Raw genomic sequence first — 25,604 nt, 5'->3', positions numbered from 1 at the left:
TGACATAGAAAAAAAAGACAAATACTGATTCTTATTCCTGCAGTTTCCCCCCCAAAAAACATATATAGCAGTCTCAGCAACTGCTAGTGAAAGCAATATCCATTTACTACCCAAAACATTATAGCTTTAAATGGATGTTTGTGAGGTAGAAATCAAAATGTGCATAAAAAACAAACCAGAGATCAAAGACTTCAACTCACAAGTGACTAGCTGCAGTGACAGGACACAAAGGCTGAATCACAGGTGCTTCTCTCTCCAGTATTTGCAATGACACACTTCCCACCCACAAAAAGGCCCACATAAAGAGCTCCTTCCAAACACAAAAAAAACCACAGTTTTTCCAGTGTCTCGATCAGTTTGAAGTGAGAGCTTCTGACTGAGACATGCATCAGCTTCTCACCTCCCTGTCCCTTCCCTGCCGTCACTTTAGTCATTTCTTTTCTTCCTCCCATTCTTTTTAATCCTTATACAACTCCTTTACCTCCTGTACTGCATCTCATTTGTTGTTCTTCCTGTCTCCCCATGTCTCTCCCTTATTGTTCCGCTTTGACTCACAGAAAGTAAAAAATAAAAAAATAAAACTTTAAAGAGAAGCTGGAGTTTCTTTCTTTGTTTTCCTGGCTCACTTCTTTGTAGTTTTCCACTGCCTATCTGGCACAACATGGGACTGATGAAGCAATTGGCTGCTTTCTATCTCCTTAGCAACATCAAAGAAGTTGCTCACTGAGGAGCACTGGTCAGACTGGGGACTCTGTCTTTGTATGTATGAAAAGAGTGTGTGCAAGAAAAAAGAGGCGCTCTTTTAGCCAAAACAAATGATGAAGAGATAAATTAAAGTTAAGGGGAAAAAGAAGGAGTAGATGTGTGCGGTGAAAATGCAGACCAAGCAGCCTGCTTAGCATTGATAAAATGCTGTAGTCATGAGTGAAAATATGTCCTGGATGTTCAAGTCAGTTTGTTCACTTCTGCTATCTAAACCCTTCCATACCCCCCCCCCCCCCCCACACACACACACATATATGTGGTTTATTGCTCGGTCTTTATCTCGCAAGCACACCTGCAAACTACTGATTTTCAGCAAGGGAGAAAAAAGGGCAAAAGCTGAAATTTTTATAACAGAAAGTTATGGAATCTAAGGTGAGGATTAAAAACAGGGATCGACACCTTTAATTCATCATGTGTTGCTGCCCCCCCCCCCCCCCCCCCCCCCCCCCCTCTCTGTCAGTAGGTACTGTGAAGGTTAGTTAATTTTTTTTTTTTTTTTTAATCTTCTGCGCTTTTTTTTTTTTTTCTTTTATTCTCTGGCTTTAGAAAGTAGGACAGCTCTACAACAACACTCCAAAAAGAGAGGGAGGGCTATATTGTGGAGGAACAATGGAGGAAAAGAGAAAGGTGAATGAGAGAGAGAGAGAGAGAGAGAGAGAGAGAGAGGACCAGATGATCAAGAGACAAAGGAGAGACAGAGTGAGACAAACTCCAGCCAAGTCCACTTCGTTTGATGGGCTAATTTCCAATTAGCACGCTAGTTGTATGGCACATTTAATACATTCCTATGGGAGAACCTCATGTCACTTCTAATACATTCAGAAAAAATTTTGTGAAGCTGTGGAGGGCAGACATGTACAGCACACAGCCTGCACCATGTTAATAGTTTGGTGGTGTCCCTGAGGCTCGGAATGCTGTTTATATATACAAGACTGAAGTTGATGTACATTCACTTTAAATGGATCTGTCTGCATTTACATCTCACTTATATTAAAAGGCTTCCAAGAACAGGAAGATACTGTACACAGCCATCTTTTAAAGACAGATTATGCTTGCTGGTATGTCAGGGATTTATGCTTGGAACTTGAGTGTCAGCGAAAAGAATAAATACCAAATACCAATATTACCATATCACTATAATATCTTCAAGGTTTTTAATTCTCTTTAGAGATGTTGAAGATTTTAGTGCCATCATGATTTCTGTCAGTAAATTGGTGAAATTTCTTTTCATGTTTCAGAACCAGTTAAATTTCACAGTAGTTTCTTACAACAATTCTTAGACATATTTTTTTTTTTTATAAAAGGTTTAGTTTTCCCTTTGTGGTTTTTTTAGTTCTAAAATTATTTCAAATTTCGTGTGTAATGTTTCATGTGGAAAAATAATTTCTTAAAATCTAGCAAAGAAATAGTTTCCCATTTAATCTGCAGTGTAAGAGAGATTAAGACACGACAACTATACTGGTGCTAATCTACACGTAAATCAGGATTTTCAAAAGAAAACTTTTAATTCTAGGAACATTTTTAATGCTGGGTGCATTAGTATAAAAATTCAGTCTCAACAATCCCCATCACATTAAGTTATGCTGTGAAATCTAGCAGTGTTGTAATTTAATATATGCACTTCCTTTTGGAGCAAACAGTCCTTCTGGGAGTTATTAGCTGAGCAAGAGGTTTTATGTGCACTTGAACAAAAAGGTCTCTGTGGCTTTGCTTTAACAGGCTTGGTGCACAAAATTTTGCCAGCAAATCTACCATGCATAATTGTGGTTTGATGGTGAACAACATAGATGCCGGTGACCTTTAAATGGCCATAAGGAGACTCACCGCAGCAAGGAAGATGCTTTGGGCATAAGCTACCTACTTACTGTATGGCATTAATTCAAACCATACAACAAAATACTTTTTTTCTCTGTGTGGTACACTACCAGCTGGTGAAAATGTATAATATATGTGCAGTTTCCCACTATGATGAATAGAAGGTCACCAAGATATCAAGCTGCTACAGTAGAAAAGAAATAACCTCTGCACCTCGCTACAGGAAATTACTAGTTCTGTGGTGACACAACATCATGATGTCAGTGTGAAAATGCAGACTTTGGGGTCAGTTTTATTGTCGTTATGTTCCCACAAAACAAAACACTTCTTCTCATAGAAATTATATTCATATTAGACATTTGTTTTCCAATTGTCTTGCAGTGCTTTGTCCACAAACTTTGTATTACAATCCCAGTTCCAAAAACAGCTGTGATGCTGTGTAAAATGTAAATAAAAACATAATGCTGTGATTTGCAAATGTCATAAATCCATGTCTTATTACTTTTTCTCTGTTAGGATAACTTGGAAAATTATGGATGGCTTTCAATAAAAATATCTACAGTTGTTGGGGGCAGAACAGGGAACAATTTTGTAAAAGGATTCATTGCCATTGTGAGATAGGGACAGTATTTACATATTTGTATCTAACCTTATGCTTAGCAGCTGATGAACAATCCACCTCTAATCAGGAACTGTTAGCCGAGGGGGGAGCTGGGTCAGCTCCACAGTAACCCGCACCCACTCGCCTCCGCTGGCTCCCTACTATCCTCGCCCCTCCCCACACTAGTGCTCCCATGCTATATGTGCTTACACTACTCCATGCAGAGGTTTTTTAACCTCATATACTGCCCTGGTACAGGGCAAAGTATGAGATGCTTTTTTTCTCCTCACTTACCCCATTGTGTTCGCTGTGTTTCCATCTTCTTTTAAAACAGCAGCGCCTTTGATGGCTGCAAGGCTGCAGATACTTATCTCCCCTGTTTGTCTGATTTGTTAGTCTTTTCTTGGATGGGTGTTCTGGAATGTAATTTTGTTGTACGTTTGACATATAATGACAATAAATTCTTCTGATTCTGATTCTTATAAGGATAACTCAGGGATTAGGCTTCAGCAGGACTATAAGTTCTGTAATATAGCAAAATATGTTCATAATCAAAGACAGATTCTGGATCTAATGATCCAAAATGCTGAAAATATAAGGTCAAAAAATAATTAACTGCTGTAAAGTAAGAAATAAAGCCAGTGACATGCAACTAACACAAAAGTATAGCGCAGTGGTTCCCAAAGTGTGGGCCTTTGCCCAAGGTACTACAGGGGGCTGCAGTAATAACAAAAATTCAGTTTGAAACTACTCACAAGTATACATAGTTATATATTAATAAAAAAGTATTTATTTATATAAAATTTGAATTAAAACTGGTAATAGGAGGTCAGGTGACCCTGAACCATCCCTTAGTTATGCTGCTATAGGCCTAGTCTGCTGGGGGGTTCACATAATGCACTGTTTCTTCTCATTCACCTTATTTACTTTGTTTATACTCCACTCTGCATTTAATCATTAATTGATATTAATCTCTGGCTCTCTTCCACAGCATGTCTTTCTCTCCCCTCAGCCCAACCGGTCGCAGCAGATGACTGCCCCTCCCTGAGCCTGGTTCTGCTGGAGGTTTCTTCCTGTTAAAAGGGAGTTTTTCCTTTCCACTGTCGCCAAGTGCTGCTCATAGGGGGTCGTTTTGACTGTTGGGTTTTCTCTGTATTATTGTAGGGTCTTTACCCACAATACAAAGCGCCTTGAGGCGACAGTTTGTTGTGATTTGGTGCTATATAAATAAAATTGAATGGAATTGAATTGAATTGAATTAATAGCAATTTATAGCCAGCCTGTGCTGTTTATGTTTTTTGAATCAAATTTTCAAAGAAATGCACCACTTTTGTTCTTGCCAGGAAAATTTCACGGGATGGCACGACAGAGGGGAGGGAGGGCCCAATGGGATTTTTTGGTTTTTAAGTGGCCCACAATACTTTTGACTTTGGGAACCACTGATGTAGCAGAACCTGGTAGAGTATGATAACATTGGGTGGTATCTATTTCATAGTAGTATTGGCACATTTGCTGTGGGTGAGGTATGTTCTAGTTCACAATAGAACATGGACAACATATCAAATGTTTAAACTGAGAATAATGTACCATCTTAGCTCATTTTGAATTAGATGGTGGCAACAAAACAGTTGGGACAGGGCCATTTTTAACCACTGTGTAGCATCCATTCTTCTAACAGAAATCTGTTTCTGAGAAGACCAATTGCTTTCCAACTTTTGGAAAGCAATGTTGCATCATCCTTGTCTGATGTCTAGCTGTTCAACAGTCCTGGCTCTTCTTTGTTGTATTTTCCATTTCATGATGTGCCAGATGTTTTCAGTTGATGAAAGGTCCAGCACCCTGAGTTTTCTACTACAAAGCCATGATGTTGCCATAGATGCCGTATGCAGTTTAGCATTGTCTTGCTGAAATATGGAAGACGTTCCCTGAAAAAGACACAGTCTGGATATATTGCTCTGAAACCTGTATACACCTTTCAGCATTGTTGGTGCCTTTCCAGATGTGTTAGCCACCATTTCCATTCACACTAATGCATGTTGATACCAACAGAGATGCAGGCTATTGAATTGAGAACTGATTTAAAAGTCAGATGGTCCCTCTCTTCTTCAGTTTTGATGACATGGCAACCATGTTTTCCAAAAAGAATTTTGCATTTCAATTCATCTAACCACTGAATAGTTTTCCACTTTGCCTCTATACATTTTAAATGAGCTTTGACTCAGGGAAGCATTTCTGATCGTGTTCAAACATGGCTTCTTCTTTCCACGGTAGAGCTTTTAACCTCCATTTGTGGATGGTACGGTGAACTATGTTCACAGAAATTGATTTTTGGAAGTGTTCCTAAGCCCATGCAGTGATTACACTGACAGATTCATGCCTGTTTTTAATGCAGTGCTACCCAAGGGCCCAAAGATCACAGGCATCCAAGATTAATTTTCAGCCTTTTTCCTTGCACACAGAAATTTCACCAGATTTTCACAGTCTTTTGATGATATCATGTACTGTAGATGATGAGATATTCAACATTTTTGTTGAGTAACATTATTCTGAATTTTTTTAACAATTTGTCTAAAGCTTTTAGATTGGTGAATCTCTGCCCATCTTTACTTCTGAGAAACTCTGCCTCACCCTTTGATTGCCCCATCCCAACATTTTTTAAATATTTTGCTGCCATCAAATTCAAAATAGTTCCTTTTTTTTTTGCTTTAAATTGTATATTTTCTCATTTGATATATTTTCTGTGCTTTATTGTGAACAAAATATGGTTTTATCATGGCGTTCCATTTTTAATTACATTTTACACAACATCCGAACTTTTTGCAATCAGACTTACAGTTGTTTCTGGCTTTCAAGAGTTAGAACCATCCCCTTCTTATTCCCAGCCTGTCAAATCCTTCCATTTTGTCAAAGCTTCAAATTAGGTGTTCTTTGTTGCCTGTGCCATGACACACTGAGTTTAGACAATGATAGGAGTGGACTCTCACTCCCAAACTGTCACAAATGGAACTGTTTAATGCACTGTGTAATCATAATATTTTACTCAAACCACAATATTTTCCTAAAACAGATTTTAGTGCCAAAATGTGAACATATACTTTTTGATGCCTAAAGTTAACTAGCACGTAAAAACAAAAACAAAAACTCAGTGAAAGCAAACAAATGGTTCTGACAGACAAACTTCTGAATTACACCAACCTGCCATCCTCCCCAATATTTGCAGGTGTACAAGACAGAGAACCCAAATAACTCCTTACTTTGAGGATGCAAATGTCACTATTATTTGATGCCTTGGGATGAGAATGCATTGTGAGACCAGATGACAAGAATACAAACCTGCTGGTTTAGGATAAGGAAGGACTGTTGTTGTGGGTCAATGTAAACATGTATGTCATGAGTAACTACACCACGATTTTTCTCTTAACTTGATCAAATCTGAGTAATATTAGGTGCAGCATTAGTTCTGGTATCCAGAGTTAAGCTCAGCCAGCAATTCTAGCAGATCAATTGATCTTAACTTCAGCACACATCAGATGATGGCTCATCTGATACCCTTCTGGATATCCAATTTGCAAATCTCATGGAGGGTGCTCTATTTTAGCTGCTCCAGCCTGTATAGAGATGCTGCTGCTTCTGCAAGCTGCTTTGCAAACCTAGCTGCACCCCAGGTTCTCCATTTCATGCTATTCATGCTATTTCTCTGACTTAATCAATGTGATGTCTGTTGTCACTGATGCCTACTGTCACTGATGGGGTGGCTGTGGCTCAGGAGGTAGAGCAGGTCACCTACTAATCAGAAGGTTGGTGGTTCGATTCCTGGCTGCTCTAGGCTGCATGCCCAAGTATCCTTGGGCAAGATACTGAACCCCAAGTTGCTCTCCGACGCAAGCGTTGGAGTGTGAATGTTAGACAATAAGCACTTAGTTGCACATGGACGTGCTTGAGTGAATGCAAACGTGTTGTATAAGCGCTTTGAGTGCTCAGATAGAGTAGAAAAGTGCTATATAAGAACCAGTCCATTTACCATGTCTGTTCTGTGATGGAATTTTGCTGAACAGAGTCATGTGACCAAATGGAAATTACTGTAGATGGAATGACAATCCATTTTTATCCAAAGGAACCCCAACAGAACTAAGTTTGTAGTGTTATAGAAATCACAAGTGAATGTAAAGTGAACATTTTAATGATATGTCTATTATCTATTATTATTTGTGGCAGGTCATCATCTGATCACAATGTTGTTGCAAATTAACTGCACATAAAAATATCTTCAGAGGTATGGTTACATGTAAAAGACTTGAATATATTTTGAGGGGTTTGCTCTTGTATAATTACAGAGAGACACTGATTATACTGCATTTGCTTATATTTTGAGAACACTTCTCACCTTCGCTTTTTGAGTGAAGCGTTCTCCTTCACAAAATATTCCAAACCGTGTTGATGAAGCAGGGAGTCTGAAACTGACTGTGTGTGCGAGATGATTATTTTGTCATAGATCCAAATCAGACTAATAATACTGAGAACAGAACGATTATGGTAGCTTAATTCCAAACATTTTAACAGTCCCATTTAAGACCATGTAGAATTCCACTAAATGCTTGCACGGGGCTGCATAAATGTGCCCAACAACACCTTTGAATAACTTTAATCACTGTAAATAAATGGTGTGGCTTCTTGCCTCATGTTTACATGGTCATAAGGTGTGAATGCAGACATGGTAAAAAAAAAGTTGTCATTTAAAGAGGCAACCTGATCATTTCCCATTACACTGTATGGTTTTCTACATGCTGCTTTCTGAGTCCTCTAATCATACACAGACTACAAGTTACAAAGTAAAAAACAAGTTGTACTGTCTGATCACACATTTAGAACTAAAAGGAACTAAAGGTTATTATTTTTATTTCTTTTTTATTATTATTATTTTAAACCTGCTCTCAATGAGTATTCATGCAGCACTGCTCATTGCAGTGGCAAACACTGCAGTTGCTTGACTGGCCACATTGAACTGGTTTCAAAAACAAGCCAATCCACATAGTCTCCCATGTTAATGTTGGTTTGTTTTTATGGGTCGCCCATTTAACTCATGTGGTGGCTTTGAATGATGCCATCGAGGGTGACTGCAACTGGCTCCAATATTCCGGCTCTGCTAATTCAGGTTATTGAACTGGTCGTTATGGTCCCTTTCTGAACATTTTGAAGATAATTACTTGACAAATAATATAGCTTGCTTTATGTTTATTGTACTAAAAGCCCAGAGTCTGTGCTTCAATTTTGTTCTCACATTCTTTATTCATGCTTTACAAGTTATCTAGCTTTTGCCAACCAATAAACTGAAACTGTTTTAGCACTGTTTGTGACCTCTATCATTTCTGTATATTGCTGTCAGCTGTTTGGTGCACAGCAATGAGTGTACAGAGAGTTCTTAGAGCTTTCTTCTAGAGCGAGAGAGCAAGTGCAAAACAGTTATGCTGCTGGCCGTACATCTTCAAAATAAGCTAAAGGTTAAAATAGCATGTGAATCTGAGGATGAGTTTGGACCTCATGACACTAAGCTAATGAGAACATACTGTACCAATATGCTGTTAATGGCAAGTCAAGTTATTGTACCTTTGGTCTGAAGAGCTCAATATAGGCTGCTGCCACAAAAGCATCTCCAGCAAATTACCTGAAAATGTCATGCAGGAAACACTGCAGTTGTTACACAAGAAACTATTTCTCTGTCATATCCCACTTTTTTTCACTTTACTTTTTGTGTTATGAGTGGACATTTGTTCCATGTCTAATATGAACCATTAAATGAAAGTATGAGGTCTTCTCCATCAATCGCCTGTGAACAAATCCATTTGGAGACGCAAGCACACACTTGAAAGGCAAGGACCCATATACGAAATACCTCCTGTTATGTAATGATGCTCAACGGCAGCTTGGGAAAGTGCTGGTCATGACTCTTAGTGTTGTTATGAGACTTTGAAACCTACTTTGCTGTTTTAAAGCCTTCCCCTTGCTAAAGATGAAACGTTATGAAATGCTTTTCTCTATCGTGCAGCAATTTTCAGCTGCAGGCAGTCTTCTTCGCCCACTATAGTCATTATCGATGGATATTATGAACATAGCCCTGAAGTATTTAACAAAAGAAGACATTTTTGTAAATGTGACTTATTTCAGTATTAATCTGTCAAGTGAAGCCAAATATTTTATGCTATAGTCATTCTAGTACTTTTACAATTAGTAAGTTTATCGGTGACAATGTTCCATTGTCACTGAACTTAAATATATGCATGTTTCATGGGAAATTAGACTAGCCCTGACTGGCAATAGAAACAATAATAAGATGACAAATTAAACCCTAGTATTTTAACAGAGCAGTTTACTCCCACTTCTTCTAATGGAGCTTTTTATTAACTGGTGAGGTGTCAATGAGTGGAACTGAATGAAGGTGATTAATAGTGGAAAAGTGTTTTTGGTGGGCTCAGCAACCTGTCCCCGGATAAATTTAATTTGTCTTTTACTCTCGAGACAAAAGTGGAACACATGATATTTTGCATTGTAATTGGTTAAATTCGTTCAAACTGCCATCGGATTACCCTGTCCTCAAGCAAAACTAATCTTAAATGATTTATTCTTCTCTAACACACATAAATGCCAAGTTGAGGCAAAACAACTCAGACCATATTAAAGATGTTTATCAAAAATTGTCCATTGTGAGCAATAATGGAGTGAACAAAATGAAAGCGGTCTTAACAATGGAGGACTTTCTTTGTCACACTGGCGAATGAGAATACGCAAGGAAGTGAAAATATAAATGCTAGGGGATAATGTCCATTTGCAGACACAAGAAAATAAAGCTATTTTAACTGTGAACAACATGTGGTTGTTCCTACCATGACATGCACACAGAGATGCCCTGAGCATGAATGGCTTTGGCCATAGCACCTACCTGTATACTGTAAAAGCACAGATAAACTAGAATAACTGCCTTGTAGCTGTTGCATTCAGAGTGGAAGGGACAACATCCTGAAAATTGAAAATGCCTGTTTTCACTGCAGAATTGCAATTTGTGTGAAATATGCTGCTTCTCTGATATCACCTTACCTTTGCTTTTAAAATGTCATGCTATTTAAGATTTCTTTCCTTTTATCCAGCTATAATGGCAAAAGGCACTTTTCACTCTTTTCACATCTTTCAGAAGAGCACAAATTTCCATTTTTTCATGATTCACTCCACACTTTACTGCATTTTGCGAGAACAGACTCTTGATTCCACAGATTCACACAACAGTTACACAATCTCTCCTGCCAAATTTCTGTGTAGAAATGATTATTAATTAGCTACAATAAAATGGATGTACCACATTATTTTATACACTAAAGCAACATTTAGATGACACCCCCCAGCTCAAGCCAGGGAGGAGAAACAAATCCCTTTGGGGATGCGTCAGGAAGGGTAAAAACCAGCCAAATCAAACATGCAGAGCCACCTGCTGTGGGGACCCCTTGTGAATAAGGGAGCAGCCAAAAGTAGCTTTTATCAGAGGCTTCAGTAGCTTTCAGGTTTATCTTCACTATGCTTCCAACACTGGAGAACTCTCATTACTATTTCATGCATATATAGAAGTATAGTTTATATAATATAATATCAATATAATATATAACTTGTAATATAAGTTTAAAGAGATATTCTATATGAGTAAAGTCATTTACCAGTGTATAACATATTGGCAGTAGAGTATGGTTATGGGTTAGCTGCAGGAAGAGAGGTGGAACTGAGTGATTCAGGGAGCAGTGCTAGGTGAGGTGATTGGCACACCTGTTGTGCATTTACTTTTACCCTCACTCTCCCCTTTTTAATGGCGATGCTGACACATGCACAGCCATGGAGAGTTGCTGCCAGCCTCTGAACTGCTCTTGGAAGAGACTGTTATTGTGAGTTATTGTGTAGAATTTGAATGTGTTTCACCCACTGGGCAAGCTTTGTGAAACCACAGTGTTGAGTTTAAGTTGTAAGTTGATTTGATTTTTGATTTCCAAACATCAAACTTTGATCAACAACCCACCAATAATTGTGTGTTCCTTTTACTCTCTGTGCCAGCAACAGATGTGTCTATATGTTTATCTGTTTTGTGAGTGCTCCTTGAGAGAATTTCTTGTGAGGTCACTGACCTCAGAAAACAAACTTTGCTGTAATGTAATGCCTTAACCACTATACAGTTGTGCCAGTGGCGTAGTGGTTAACACATTTTGCTTTGCAAGCAAAATGTCACTGCTTTGTTCCCAACCGGGGAGACAAATCTCCTTTGGGTTTGTCAGGAAGGGCATCAGACATAACTTTGCCAAAACAAACCTGCAGAGTTACCCACTGTGGTGACTTTGTGGCAAGGGAGAGCTGAAATTAGCTTCACCTTCTTGTCAGGCCCTATACCAGGGGTGGGCAATTCCAGGCCTCGAGGGCCGGTGTCCTGCAGGTTTTAGATGTGTCCCTGATCCAACACACCTGAATCAAATGGCTGAATTACCTCCTCAGTATGCAGTCAAGTTCTCCAGAGCCCTGCTAATGACTTCTATATGTGATTCAGGTGAGTTGGCTCAGGAACACCTCTAAAACATGTGGGACAACAGCCCTCGAGGCCTGGAGTTGCCCACCCCTGCGCCTATACTCACTGTGAGGTTTCATACAAATGTTGGAATGTAGGATTAAAATTCTGAAGTAATAACTGCTCTTCAAGCCCACTTAAGTATAAATGATCTCCATTTTAATTTAAGGTTTTTTTTATTTATTTTTTTTTTCTTTAAATTTTGTGAGCATTGGAAATCAGAGCAACAAATAAAGGGAAATACTTTGATACAGTGTCATTTATAATACTTTTATCCAAAAGTATAAAAACATAATTCCAACAGTGGTACTAGAAAGGTCAAATGTACTGAAATTTAAGACCATGCCAGCAAATTGGAAAAATGCTGCAAAAGTACAAAATAAAATGGAAGCTGAATAAAACGCAATGGAAGTAGGAAAAAAACAGGCTCTCAAAACACAACAGAAGTGTTTGACAGGAGAGCTGTGGAAGTGACCGACACCAGAACATGAAGGACTGCACCGAGGCATGCTGAAAAGAAGTGGAGGATTCATTGGTGCTGTGAGGGAGAAAATGATGCAAGTTAATTGTGATTCATATATTACTGTACATGTGTTTGCTTTTAGCAGTTTACTGTTGGCTTGTTGCTTTCACAACAAGCCAACAGTAACAGTGATGCTTTTTTTTTTTTTTTTTTTTTTTTTTTTTTTTTTTTTTTTTTTTTTTAAATAAGATGACTTCACTGATATGCAAGGTAGAAATTAATTTTGGTACCTGAGGGGTGACAGATTTTTAAAAAGAAAATCATACAACTTGGACAACTCACAGTAGCATGATGAATGATGGTACTGTTACTGTAATAATGCAAGTGCAACAATGATCAAATTTGAAGTTTTAATATATTTTAAGTGTTTTTATAGTATTTTTCTGGGATTGTGATATTGGAAGAGTCTTGATGTATTAGTTTCTACTCCAACATAAACACTTCTTTCATCAGATGGTTGTAAGAGTTTAAAATCAGATTTCTTACCTTGGTGTTTGGATAAGGAAAACAAATTCTGAAACTATCAGTTTATAGAAAGCATCACCTTTCTCTTCACTCTTCCATGTCATTTATGGTACTTTTTTTTTTTTTTTTTTAATTTTAAATCATGTTTTCATTAATATAGTACAATAAAATATTTTGTATAACTTCTAGAGGCAAGCATATTTAATGTTATGTAACATGTGGTCAGGTCTTCACTGAACTCATCTACTTAGAGTTAATATATAAATTTAGCATAAAAGGTAAGGAAATATTGAAAAATTTCCTTGTAACAATGGTTCTTGATGATATTATGCCATTGGAAAGCCTGTTTGGCACCATTTAAGGGAAAACAATCAGATTTTTCATCATTGGAGGCAATCTCAATGCAGAGAGATTGAGATGAGATTCTGCAACCAGTGGCAATCCCATATCTCCACATTCTGGGACCAAACACTCTAAAATGGCAACGCTCACTCCCACAGAGGGGGGTTTATCAAAAATTACCTCCAGAATTTGGGAATGAAAAGGCTGGCGTGCCTTCCTGCAGTCCTGACCAACTGAACGCTTGTGGGATCAGCTGCTCATGCCAGAGTGACTAACACAACCCCACTGGCTGACTTGTGACAAATGCTGGCTGAAGACTGGGGTGCCATCCCACAGCAGTGTGTGACCAAACTGGTGACCAGCATGAGGAGGCAGTACCAGGCTGTTGTGGCTGTGTATGGTTCTTTCACATGTAAACTGCTGGTTGTTAAATGAATTGCAAATATGTCACGTTTGTTCAGACTTCAATCATTTTAATCCAATAAGTGTGGGTGTGAGAGAGGGAATCTTCAAAAGGAATAGGAAGATGGAAGTGAGGTAACAGGAAAATATTATTCTAAGAGCGAGCGAAGACAGCAAAGTAAAAACAAAAGCAAGATTTATCAATGATTTTCTTTTGCTTTTAATTTAGTATGGGTCTTTTTTTTTTTTTTGTTAATATGCTGTAACAGACATTTAAGCACATTTTTTTTGATAAACATTGTCATCCCTGGAGACATCTAGTTTTCTTCACATTTGGCTGCTTTCCCCCCCCAGGTGCCAGATGGTAAAAAGCCATTTTAATTGTACTTTGCTCATAGCGATAAGAGGAGAATAATTTTAAAATCTCTGTATTTCATCTTTCCTTTATTGCTCACAACCAATTGGTTATTTTATCATTGCTTTGTCCTACAGTGCTTTCATATGCCTTTCTTTTGTTGCCCATTTGTGTTTCTCCACTGTCATTACTTCCTCGAATCTTTTTTTTTTTTTTTTTTCCCTTCTCATAATTGCTTTATCTGCAGTAAATAAAACCAGTGTGCTTTGCTTGCATTTAAAATGCCTTTCTTTTCTTCCTGCCTTCCTCTTTTGGCTCTAACTGACCGCCACTCTTTTCCCCTTGATCTGTTCATTTGACAACCTGATGTTTTACCCCAACAATTGTATTGGAATATGCCGCAAAACCACATCAGCCAGCCACAATATTAAACCCACCTGCCTAATATTTAATGATTTGATAGTGTCTATACTGGCCTTTATTTTATTTATTTATTTTTTTTGGCGCAGATTTACTGTACAAAAATGTGTTTATTTACTATTGAAGCTGTAGAATACTTTGAAATATGCAACTGTACTGTTCCTGGGTCTTTGACCCAGTGATTTGAGGTTAGACTTTATGTGAATTATGGAATACAGGTGCTGGTCATAAAATATCATGAAAAAGTTGATTTTATTTCAGTACTTTTATTCAAAAAGTTATATTCATGCATTGCACATAGACTGATATATTTCAAATGTTTGTTTCTTTTAATTTTGTTGATTATAACTGACAACTAATGAAAACCCCAAATTCAGTATCTCAGAATATTAGAATATTGTAAAAAGGTTTAATATTGAAGACACCTGGTGGCACACTCCTATCAGCTAATTAACTCAAAACACCCGCAAAGGCCTTTAAATGTTATGTCTAGTTCTGTAGGCTACACAATCATGGGGAAGACTGCTGACTTGACAGTTGTCCAAAAGACGACCTTTGACACCTTGCACAAGGAGGGCAAGACACGAAAGGTCATTGCTAAAGAGCCTGTCTGTTCCCAGAGCTCTGTGTCCAAGCACATTAATAGAGAGGCGAAGGGAAGGAAAAGATGTGGTAGAAAGCGTACAAGCAATAGGGATAACTGCACCCTGGAGAGGATTGTGAAACAAAACCCATTCAAAAATGTGGGGGAGATTCAGAAAGAGTGGACTGCAGCTGGAGTCAGTGCTTCAAGAACCACCACGCAGACATGGGTTTCAGCTGTCACAGTCCTCGTGTCAAGCCACTCTTGAACAAGAGACCGCGTCAGAAGCGTCTCGCCTGGGCTAAAGACAAAAAGGACTGGACTGCTGCTGAGTGCTCCAAAGTTATGTTCTCTGATCAAAGTCAATTTTGCATTTTCTTTGGAAATCTAGGTCCCAGAGTCTGGAGGAAGAGAGGAGAGGCACCGAATCCATGTTGTTTGAGGCCCAGTGTAATGTTTCCACAGTCAGTGATGGTTTGGGGTGCCATGTCATCTGCTGGTGTTGGTCCACTGTGTTTTCTGAGGTCCAAGGTCAACGCAGCCGTCTACCGGGAAGTTTTAGAGCTCTTCATGCTTCCTGCTGCTGACCAGCTTTATGGAGTTGCAGATTTCATTTTCCAACAGGACTTGGCACCTGCACACAGTGCCAAAGCTACCAGTACCTGCTTTAAGGACGATGGTATCCCTGTTCTTAATTGGCCAGCAAACTCACCTGACCTTAATTCCATAGAAAATCTATGGGCTATTGTGAAGAGGAAGATGCGATACACCAGACCCAACAATTCAGAAGAGCTGAAGGCCACTATCAGAGCAACCTGGGCTCTCATAACACCTGAGCAGTGCCACAGACTGATCGACTCCATGCCACGCTGCATTGCTGCAGTAATCCAGGCAAAAGGAACCCCAACTAAGTATTGAGTGCTGTACATGCTCATACTTTTCATGTTCATACTTTTTATTTGGCCAACATTTCTAAAAATCGTTGTTTTATTGTTCTTAAGTAATATTCTAATTTTCTGAGATACTGAATTTGGGGTTTTCATTAATTGTCAGTTATAATCATCAAAAATTAAAAGAAATAAACATTTGAAATATCAGTCTGTGTGTAATGAATTAATATAATATACAAGTTTGACTTTTTGAATGGAATTATTGAAATAAATCAACTTTTTCATGATATTCTAATTTTATGACCAGCACATGTATATTCTGTATGACTCCTAGTTCATTGGTTATGGTGTTTTGAGTTTTGTTTTATGATTAATATTTGCTGTTTTGTTTCACCATGTTTATACTCAGGTTTTCTGCTCCTTGTTTTGTCACCTTTTGCAGTCTAGTTTCTGTTTGTCGTTATTGCTTGTAGTTGATTTCCTGAATTTCAGGTTATCCTATCTCCTCTGTATTTCCCCCATTGTTTCCCTTTGTCTCTGTTTTACCTCTGTGTCGTTTACCTATGTTATGTTAACTTTTGTGTCTGAGTTCCCTGTTTAGTTATTGTTACTCTTCCTGTTTTGCAAGTTAGTTGTCTCCAGTGTGTGTGTGTGTGTGATATCTAGTTTTACTTTCTCCTCTGTTATGTGGATTGTGTGCACCTGTGTCTTGTTCCTCCCAGCTGTGTCTAATTCCCATTATCCCTGTGTGTGTGTGTGTGTGTGTGTGTGTGTGTGTGTGTGTGTGTGTGTGTGTGTGTGTGTGTGTGTGTGTGTGTGTAAATAAGCCCAGTCAGTCTATTGTCCTTTTTGTCAGTGCATCTCTTTTCTCTTCAAAAGTGTTTTCAGCCAGTTCTGTTCCTACTCTAGTGGCTTGGTAGCTCTTTGGACTTGTTTTCATTTGGACTGTTTCAGCTGCCATTCATTAAATGTGTGCTTTAAGTTTCATCTCACCTGCCCAAATTTTAAGTCTGCATTTGGGGTCCTGATCCAGAGTGTCCTGGTATCTAGAGTCCAGGTATCCTGAGCACCCTGCATCCATCCCAGCTCCAAAGGTGAGGGTGGCTACAGCCCATCCTGTCCCAGCACCCATCCCAGTGCTGAGGGTGAAGGTGGCCAGTGTTCCACCAGAGGAGACTGCATGTCCCGCTGATCAGCCCAAACCCCCAGAGTCTTCAGTGGGTCCCAAATGTCCTTGGTAATCAGAGTGTGGGAATCCTGGGCTCGAGTGTCCTGGGTATCCTGAACACCCAGCATCCATCCCAGAGCCAAGGGTGAGGGTGGCCAGTATTCTGTCAGAGGAGATTGTTAGCCCAAGCTCCCAGTCTTCATAGGGTCCTACGCAGCCCAAGGCTGAGCCGGAGCCTTCAGAGGGTCCTGGAAAACTAAGGGCTGAGCCAAAGTCCAGGAATCCTGAGTTTCCTGAGCTGGTGGACCTAGAATCCAAACTATCCTGTCACTCTTCAGCTTTGCCTTCTAAGAGATTCTGTCTTTGATGCCGGTCTCTCGCCCTTCCTCATTGTCAACAGTTTCCTGCAGTTCTCCTTCATCAGTGGCCCTTTGATAAACCACCTGAAGGTTTTGGTCACCATTGATGCTCGCCTCCAGCCAAGCCACCAGAGGGTCTACCTCTGACACCAACCTCTGGCCAAGCCACCAGACCATCTCCTTTGCTGGCCTCCTGAACTGTTTTACATCCTCTGCTGGACCGGAGGCTTTCCCCCTGAGCTATCTTGTCTCTGAAGCTGGCTTCCTGGCAGCTCCCTGAAGTGTCATCCCTGTGTTTTAGATTTTTCTGCTCCTTGTTTTTGTTTTGTTACCTTAGTTTCATCACCTTTTGCAGTCTAGTTTTTGTTTGTAGCTAGTAGTTTGTAGTGTTTGTAGTGTAGTTTGTTTGTAGTGTAGTTTCAGGCTATCCTGTCTCCCCTGTGTTTTCCCCATTGTTTGGTCTTCATCTCTGCTTTACTTCTGTGTTGTTTCCCCATGTTAGGTTTACTTTTGTGTCTGAGTTCCCTGTTTAGTCATTGTTAATCTTTTCCTGATTTACAATTTAGTTGTCTGTGTGTGTGGTATTTAGTTATACTTTCTCTCCTGTTTCTTTTCCCTTCCTAAGTGTTTTCAGCCAGTTCTGTTTATACTCTCGTGTCTTGTTACCCTTTTGGACTTGTTTTAATTTGGACTGATTCAGCTGCCATTCATCCATTAAATCTGATATTTTGTAATGATGATTTGAATTGGATAAGTTGAAGAAAATGGATGGATTAAAATTTCCTCTCGTTTACTTTATTGCAATATAATATACATAATGCAATGCTCTGGACCCTGCCACTCAGTATTTTATTTTGCACTGCTCTGTTTTTAATGGAGTCCAGGGTTACTCGAAAGTAGATGAGAGGAGAAAGGAGGGAGGAGGAGGAGAAGAAAAAGAGAAGCGCCCAGGGCTATTTTTTTTTTTTTTAGCACAATCCCCTCCCAACCCCCAAAATAGTTCCCTTTTTAGGCTGCCCCCAATAACAGGAGTGTGGCTCCAGGTGAGAGAGAGAGACAAAGAGAGAGAGAAATGAAGATGTGACTGTTCTTTCCAGCCTAATTTAGGGTCATTTTCATAAACGCATACAAGGAAATACTAAGGGGTGTGTATATAGACATTTTTCAGTACAAGCTTGTACTGGTTGCATTCTCAATGTGCCATTTTTATGTCATACCCCAAGTTTAAAAGTTACTTTACCACCTGTGTGTAATTATGATGAATTATGAGTATGAGTGTCTGCAGTGGTGGCTGTAGATGAGTTTTGGTGCAACTGACAGTATACACACAGGCATGCATACATGTGCATGGGGTACTGGCGTCGGTGCTGCTGCAGAAAGAACCTTGACAACCTTCATTAGACAACCCATGGCTGGATCTAGAACAGGCGTTTTGTGGAAAAATAAAAATCTCAGATTTACCTTTCATTAGTTCCAGTATTAAACATCATAACTGCTATAAAGTCCTTAGTATAAATACCTCTCTGACAGCCTGGTGGGAATTTTTAAAAATAACTAAGTCTTCACTCATCCCCTGTAAACTAACACCCATTTGGAACAATCCAGATATTTGTCAGAAAAAGAAAATGCTGAATTTTCCGTTATGGCGTGATAAGGGTATAAATAACTTAGAACATATTATCCAAGATGGAAATTTTATCACATTCCAAGAACTTATATCAAAATATAGAATTGGCAACGGTAGATTTCTGGAATATCAACAAGTTAAGTCCGTCCTACAGGGAAGATTTAACCTTAATCAATTGAATCTAGAAATGCCTACTTGGGTAACAGAATTTCTTAACCTCTGTACCCCAAAATTGTTATCAAAATTATATAAATTATTAATAAAAACTGATGATTCAGTTTCCCTCCCAATTGCAAAATGGGAGCGTGATCTTTCTGTCAACCTGGATCAAAATTTATGGACAGAAATATGTTTAAATATCTTCAAAATGACTAAAAGACCCCAAATACAACTTGTACAATATAAGATTCTCCATAGAACATACTACACTGGACAAAGGATGTTCCAAATGGGCCTTACACACTCAAACATATGCACCCACTGTACAAGCAATTCAGAGGATAATCATCTACACGCTCTGTGGTCTTGTGTACCAGTTCAGAGATTTTGGCAGAGGATTTGTGAAGATCTATCCACATGGTTTAGCTGTCATATCCCAACTTCCCCCAGACTATGCATCTTAGGTGATGTCAGTGAATTAATTATGGAGTTAAATATATCACACATAGTTCTTACTGCCTTGTGCATCGCTAAGAAGATGATCCTCATGAACTGGAAGACAAAAAATAAACTATGTATTACTCAGTACAGAAATTTATTAGTAGATCATGTTAGTTTAGAGAGAATGTCTGCTTCTTCTAAAAACAAATTGGAGGAATTTGACTCTCTTTGGTTCCCACTGCTCAGCTCCATTACTTAGTGGGGGTGGTGGGCTGCGGGCTCTGCTCCTGATGTGCTTTGTGGGGGGGTGGGTGAGGACTCCGGATGCCTAGGTAGCTGGTAGCCTCCTGAGACTGGAGTCCTGGGGCGACCTTCTGGTGATGTCTGTGTGCCTGTCCTGGTTGATGGTGGTGGGGGCTTGGATGATGCTGCCTTCGGTCCTGGGGTGTGGGCGGGGTGCTTGGGGGGGTGGTGCCGGCCCTCGGTCGGTTGGCTGGTCTTCCCTGTATGGCTTGGGGGCTGGGGTCTGGGGCCCCGACACTGGGGCCGCGCCGGCTCCCGGTGGGTCCCCCCTGGCGCGGGGGGGGCCTCTGCTGTCCTGGCCGCGCCGCCGGGTGGGGTGGGTTGGCCTGACGTCGGGATGTCCGGTCTACGCTTTTGGGGCCCTGGGGTGCCTGCATTGCAGGGGGGTGGGGTGGGGGATGGGCCGCGGTGGGGTGGTTGGGGGGGACTGGGCACTGCATTTCCATGCCCAGGCCGGTATGTCCTGTCGCCTGTTTGTGTCTATTGTTGAGTGAATGGGCATCTAGGGGGAGCGGGCCGCCCTCTGCAGTGGGGGCGAGGGCGCCAACCTCGGGTGCTGCAGTGCTCCGGGATGCTGTCACCGCGGCCCCGGGCTCACCTCCCCCTGCCCTGTGCTGGGGTGTGGGAGGTCGGGGTGCCTATTGAGCCAGCGGACAGCTGGCTCTCTTCTTCCAGGATTCTTCCTGGTCATATGCCCCCCCCCCCCCCCCCCCCATACACAAACACACACACACAGAATACACATCACTCACAGATGTAGGATGGAGAGGCCACGTGGAGAGCTGCACCACCACTTGCCTCTCCGTTTTAATTGCACTTTAGTCATTATAACTCACAACACATACACACTTACAACCTGATACACATAGGACCATTGGGGCAGGCATGTTACTCAGAGGTTGATGAGGTGGGGCCGCTGAGGTGGCCCCACTCGGATCCTCGTCACTGTCTGTCCCCAAATTTTATTTGCACTTTAGACATGGAGGGTTTTGGGGGGGCAGTGTGGGCAAGCACTGACGACCAACAGTTGGCGCTTGTGGCATAACTGTCCCCTCAATTTTAACTGCACCCTATACACCTCATTCACTCACAAACATTAACACATAGACCTACAAGTTGGGGAGGAGGAGGGGTGGATGGGTCATCTTACACCCCGATTTCTTGCGTCTCGCCCAGGGTAGGGGTCGGGTGGTTCCTTGGGGACCGGGCTGGTGGCGTCCTGGGGTCGCTGTTGGCCCTGGGGTGGTTTCCACTTGCCCCGTCTTCAGAGGGTGGGTAGCTATGGATGAATGTGTGTCTTTGTGTATTTGTCACCGTCTCCGTGAGTATGGGTGGGTGAGTGAATGTGTATGTATGGCATATCTGTGTGTGGGTAAGTATGTATGGGCATGTATGAGTATCTGTGTATAAATGTGTACACGGGTGTGTGGGTGTGTTTGTATGTATGGCTGGACCTGGGTCTGGGCCTTGTGCCTTGCCTCCTGGCCGCTCCTTGCTGGTTGCCTCCTCCCCCCTACCCCCCTGGGATGGGGGTGCCTCGGGGTTCCTGGGTGGGGCTGGATGTTCTGGCGTGGGTGCTGGCCTGCCCCCCTTGGGGGTGCGGTGCGGGGCTGCGTTGGCTTCTTCGGCGTGGGGGGGAAGGCTCTGTGGAGGGTCGGGCGGTCCTTGGGTGCCGTGGGCCCGGGGGCCCTGCCGCCGGCCAGTGCAGGGGGCTGGCCGCTGGGGGGGGGCTGGCTTCTCATCGCCTTGGGTTCCCTGGAGCCCTTGCTCCTCGACTGGGGGGGCTCCGTCTGAGACCACCCTCTCCCGTCTGCTGGGGTAGGTGTGCGGTTGTCTTTGGACTGAGTGGCCGAGGGTCTTCCTGGCTCTTGGTGGGCTGCTGGTGGCCTGGGTTTCCGGGGGCTTTCCATACCTGCCTCTGGCTTCTGATGGGTGAAGCTGCAGCGTTTTGCCCTCATTGGTAAGTACATTCCATGACACAGACACAAACATGACACAGACACAAACGCCCACTCAATCACAACTCAACAAAATTGTTGGTGTACGTAACATGCTTTGTTAGTTTTGTTTTTCACACACAAATTTATTTTTGCAAGTATTGATAGTATTTTTTTATATGTTAAAGTGATGAACTATCTGATTAATAGACTTGTGCTCTTTCCCCTTTTTTTTGCTCCCTTTCTCTCTCCCTTTTTCTTCTCTTTATTTTCCTCTTCTTCAGCCTGTCAGCTCTGGCTGTTACATTGTATGTGGAAAAATAACTCAGATAAATAAAATAAAGGGTTAAAACATCAACAAGAAGAGCCTATTGAGAACCTATAGAGCTCATCTTGAAATAGCAAATATGTTTGGCACAACAACGCATTCAGATCACAGTTCTGCTTGCAAGATCTACCAGACATGACAGGCTTAAAAAAAAAAAAAAAAAAAAAAAAAAAGAAAGAACCTTGACCCTTTGTGGGTGAAACTCTACAGCTCTTAAAAGGAGGGAGAATAAACATGCCTGTGTAAGTGTTGCATAACAGCTGTCTTATTTTTGAGGTCTACTATACATGGCTATTAAATGTTTAATGATCAAAAGGTCAGGATTTTGTGCTGTCTTAAACCAGTTGCATTGCATATACATGTGACCCTGTTAACTGCATTGTCAGTTCAAAGTCTCCAGCCAGACAAAGCCGTCCTCAGCCTGTAGTGTTAGATGTCACCGATATGTTTTTATGACTAGGTTTAAATATATGGTTGGATATCTGCTAACCAGTGGCATGACTTGGAAGGTTTTCTCTGAGGAAAAAGAAAAAAAGGATGAATGTGCACTGTATGACTTTGTATTTGTGTGTATGTGGCATCTCTGTCAGTATTTAAGGACACAGCAGACTGCAGGCTGGTCTCTCCTCACAGCTGATGTCTGATACTCTCCCCTCTTTCATTTCATCTGTGCTACAGTTTTTCTCTCTTGACATTTCAGACTAATTCAGTTCAGCAGACTGATCATCGCTGCCCTGCAGAAACCTTACCACTCAGCAAGGATAACCTTTCAACAAACCTGTTCATTTTTCTCATAGATTCCCATAGACTTCCTTTATTCTTAGCTTTGCTTTACTTCCTTTTGGGTTTTAGTTTAGTGCATTTTTTACTTTTCAAAACATTTACCATATTACAGCCTGTTTGTTTTTAGATAGGATAGATAAAAAATATATCTTTGAAATCCCAGTCTACTTTTCTGTAGACCTCAGTGTGAGTAAGTGGGCATATTTTTCACCTGTCCCAATCCAATCATCTGGCCTCAGTAGAAAAAGGTAATTCAATCTATTCTCATTGTAGGGAGATATCGCAAGGCAGGCATACAGTGTCCTTAATCCTTATTGGGGTAATAAAACAAAAATTATTAGGGTTACGAAAGGGCAGTCAATATGGTAAATGTGATGTCTAATCAAATGTCCATGATATGGAAATGATACATGCCATAACCCTGGCACAACACTCTAAGGGACACCTTGTGCTTATCTTGTGAAGCCAATGGCTTTGACAAAATAGCTGTATTTGATGCCCTAGGAAAGGGCTGGGTGGCAACAACCATCCTGTTTTTATTTTATTTTATTTTACTTGGATCTATTTGTGGTTAAAAAAAGAGAGAGAAATTAGTTATATTTCAGTGACTTCACTGCAAGTATAGATAGTATATTTAACTGAGTAAACTAATGTCTGCATTTGCACCTGCACACTATATGTTAAGGGTGCATATCATCACTTAGTACTGGGCTGTGCACAGTGCACATTATGTGGGGTGGTGGTTAATTTAATGATTTTGTGTGCACTGGAAACACAAACACTTGAAAGTGACAAGAGGAGAAAGGTGCAGAGAGTCAAAGTTTGGGTGAACATGTCAAACACTCTGCCAGCTCAGCTAACACAGGCTGGGAGAGAGAGGGAGAGAGATGTGCTTTGTGACTCAGCATTATTTGCAGATTCACTGTTTGGCGAGATTACCCACCACAGTCCTGCTCAAGCCACCAATGTGCATTTGTGTGTGTGTGTCTGCCTGCCTCCTTGTAAATATGAAGACTGTGACATGATGCATTGCTATTTCAAATCTTTTAGCCTGCTTCACTTTGTCAGAAAGGTTCCATTTAAATGTTTTTGTTTTGTTTTTTAATACAACAGATCTGGCAGTAATCAGCCCTGGCTTTGGCTACTGAAATTGAACTAGGCAAAGTATCTGCATCACTGCTGACCCCATACAAATCCTTCTGTCAATCTCCTGCTTGACTCTCCCCTCACTTGGGAACAAGACCCTAAGATACTTAAACTCCTCCATCTGGCCAACAACTTGTCCCTGACCCAGACTGGGCAATCCCTCCCTTTTCTGGCTGAACCATGGCCTTGGACTTGGAAGTGTTTATGTTCATTCCTGCTGTTTAGCCATTTGGCTGCAAATCACCCCAGTGTGAGCTGGAGGTCACTGCCTGATGAAGCCAAAAGAATCACATCATCTGCAAAAAGTGGAGAGGTGATGCTGAGGTCACAAAAGCAAAGACCGCCCGCCATTTGGCTACACCTAGAAATTTTGCCCATAGAAGATATGAACAGCATTTGCGACAAAGGATAGCCCTAGCATTCCAACATCCACTGGGAATGAGTCTGACTTATTGCCAGCAATGCAAACCAAGCTCTCACCCTGGCTGTACAGGTATCAAATAGTTCATAATGGGCTTGATACCTCATACTTGCAAAGGATCCACAGGACACGCTGAGGGACATGGTCGAATGTCCTTTCCAAGTTCAGAAAACGTATGCAGGAAACTCCCACAACTTAAGACCAGGACAAAAACTTTATTGTTCTTCCTGAATCAGAGATGAAACTTGCTCAGGCTCCTACCCCACCAGAGAGGTGACGTTCCATGTAAATAAAGCCAGCCTTATCGCAGTGTTTCCTATCGAAGTATAGGCACTAAGATGATGCAGTCAAAAAACTGGAAAAAGTTATTGCCACTTTTTACATGTAATTTGTTAAGCACTGTGCTTTTGCTTTGCTGGTATTTTAAGTGTCCACGTATAAACACTTTGTGTAAGACATTTTGCAGTAGTTGTAGTTTGAGTAAGAAGCCATTAGTAGCTTGTTGGGGGTTTTTTTGTTTTTTTGTTTTTTTTACCTCAGCTATGTAGGTGTCCAGAAGAATCACATCACTGAGGTTTAATTGGAGCTGTAAACTACTCCTGGAGGACAACGTTTTAACAAGACAGCATATTTCCCCCCTCTGGCTTTTTGTGTACGACTGTGCATCTCAGGCCTGTTAAAAACGATGGTCTTGAATGCAGATAGGTGTGAGTATGTGTTTGTATGTGTTAGAGAAAAAGGCTTAAAAAGATGTGGCTTTCCTATTCTTACTCACTTTGTGTGTGTATATATATGTATATGTACAACTGAATGATAAATGGCCATTTTTGGCATAAAGTCTTACCCAAATATCTAAATTCTACCAAAATGTAAACTTTCCTTTTTCAACAAAAGCAGACTAGAATTATCATAATCATGACAGTCAAATGAAATGCATTCCAGCAGAGATACAGCACCCTTTTCAGTCTGTATTCTGAAAGGACATTAATGCAATATTACCCAGTGTGACAAATTACCATAAGCAGAACTTTGAATTATTTGCTTGACAAAGTGAACAGAAATGAAGTTGTTCTTACAGCTGCTCCCTTTAGGGGTTGCCACAGTTGATCATCTGCCTCCATCCAGAGGTGAGAAGTAACTTCGTTACTGTTAAGTGGAGTTTTCAGGTATCTGTACTTTACTTG

This window comes from Archocentrus centrarchus, chromosome 15 (genome assembly GCF_007364275.1).
Source record: "Archocentrus centrarchus isolate MPI-CPG fArcCen1 chromosome 15, fArcCen1, whole genome shotgun sequence".
NCBI classification, from domain to species: Eukaryota; Metazoa; Chordata; class Actinopteri; order Cichliformes; family Cichlidae; genus Archocentrus; species Archocentrus centrarchus.
Note: the sequence above shows the minus strand (reverse complement) of the source record.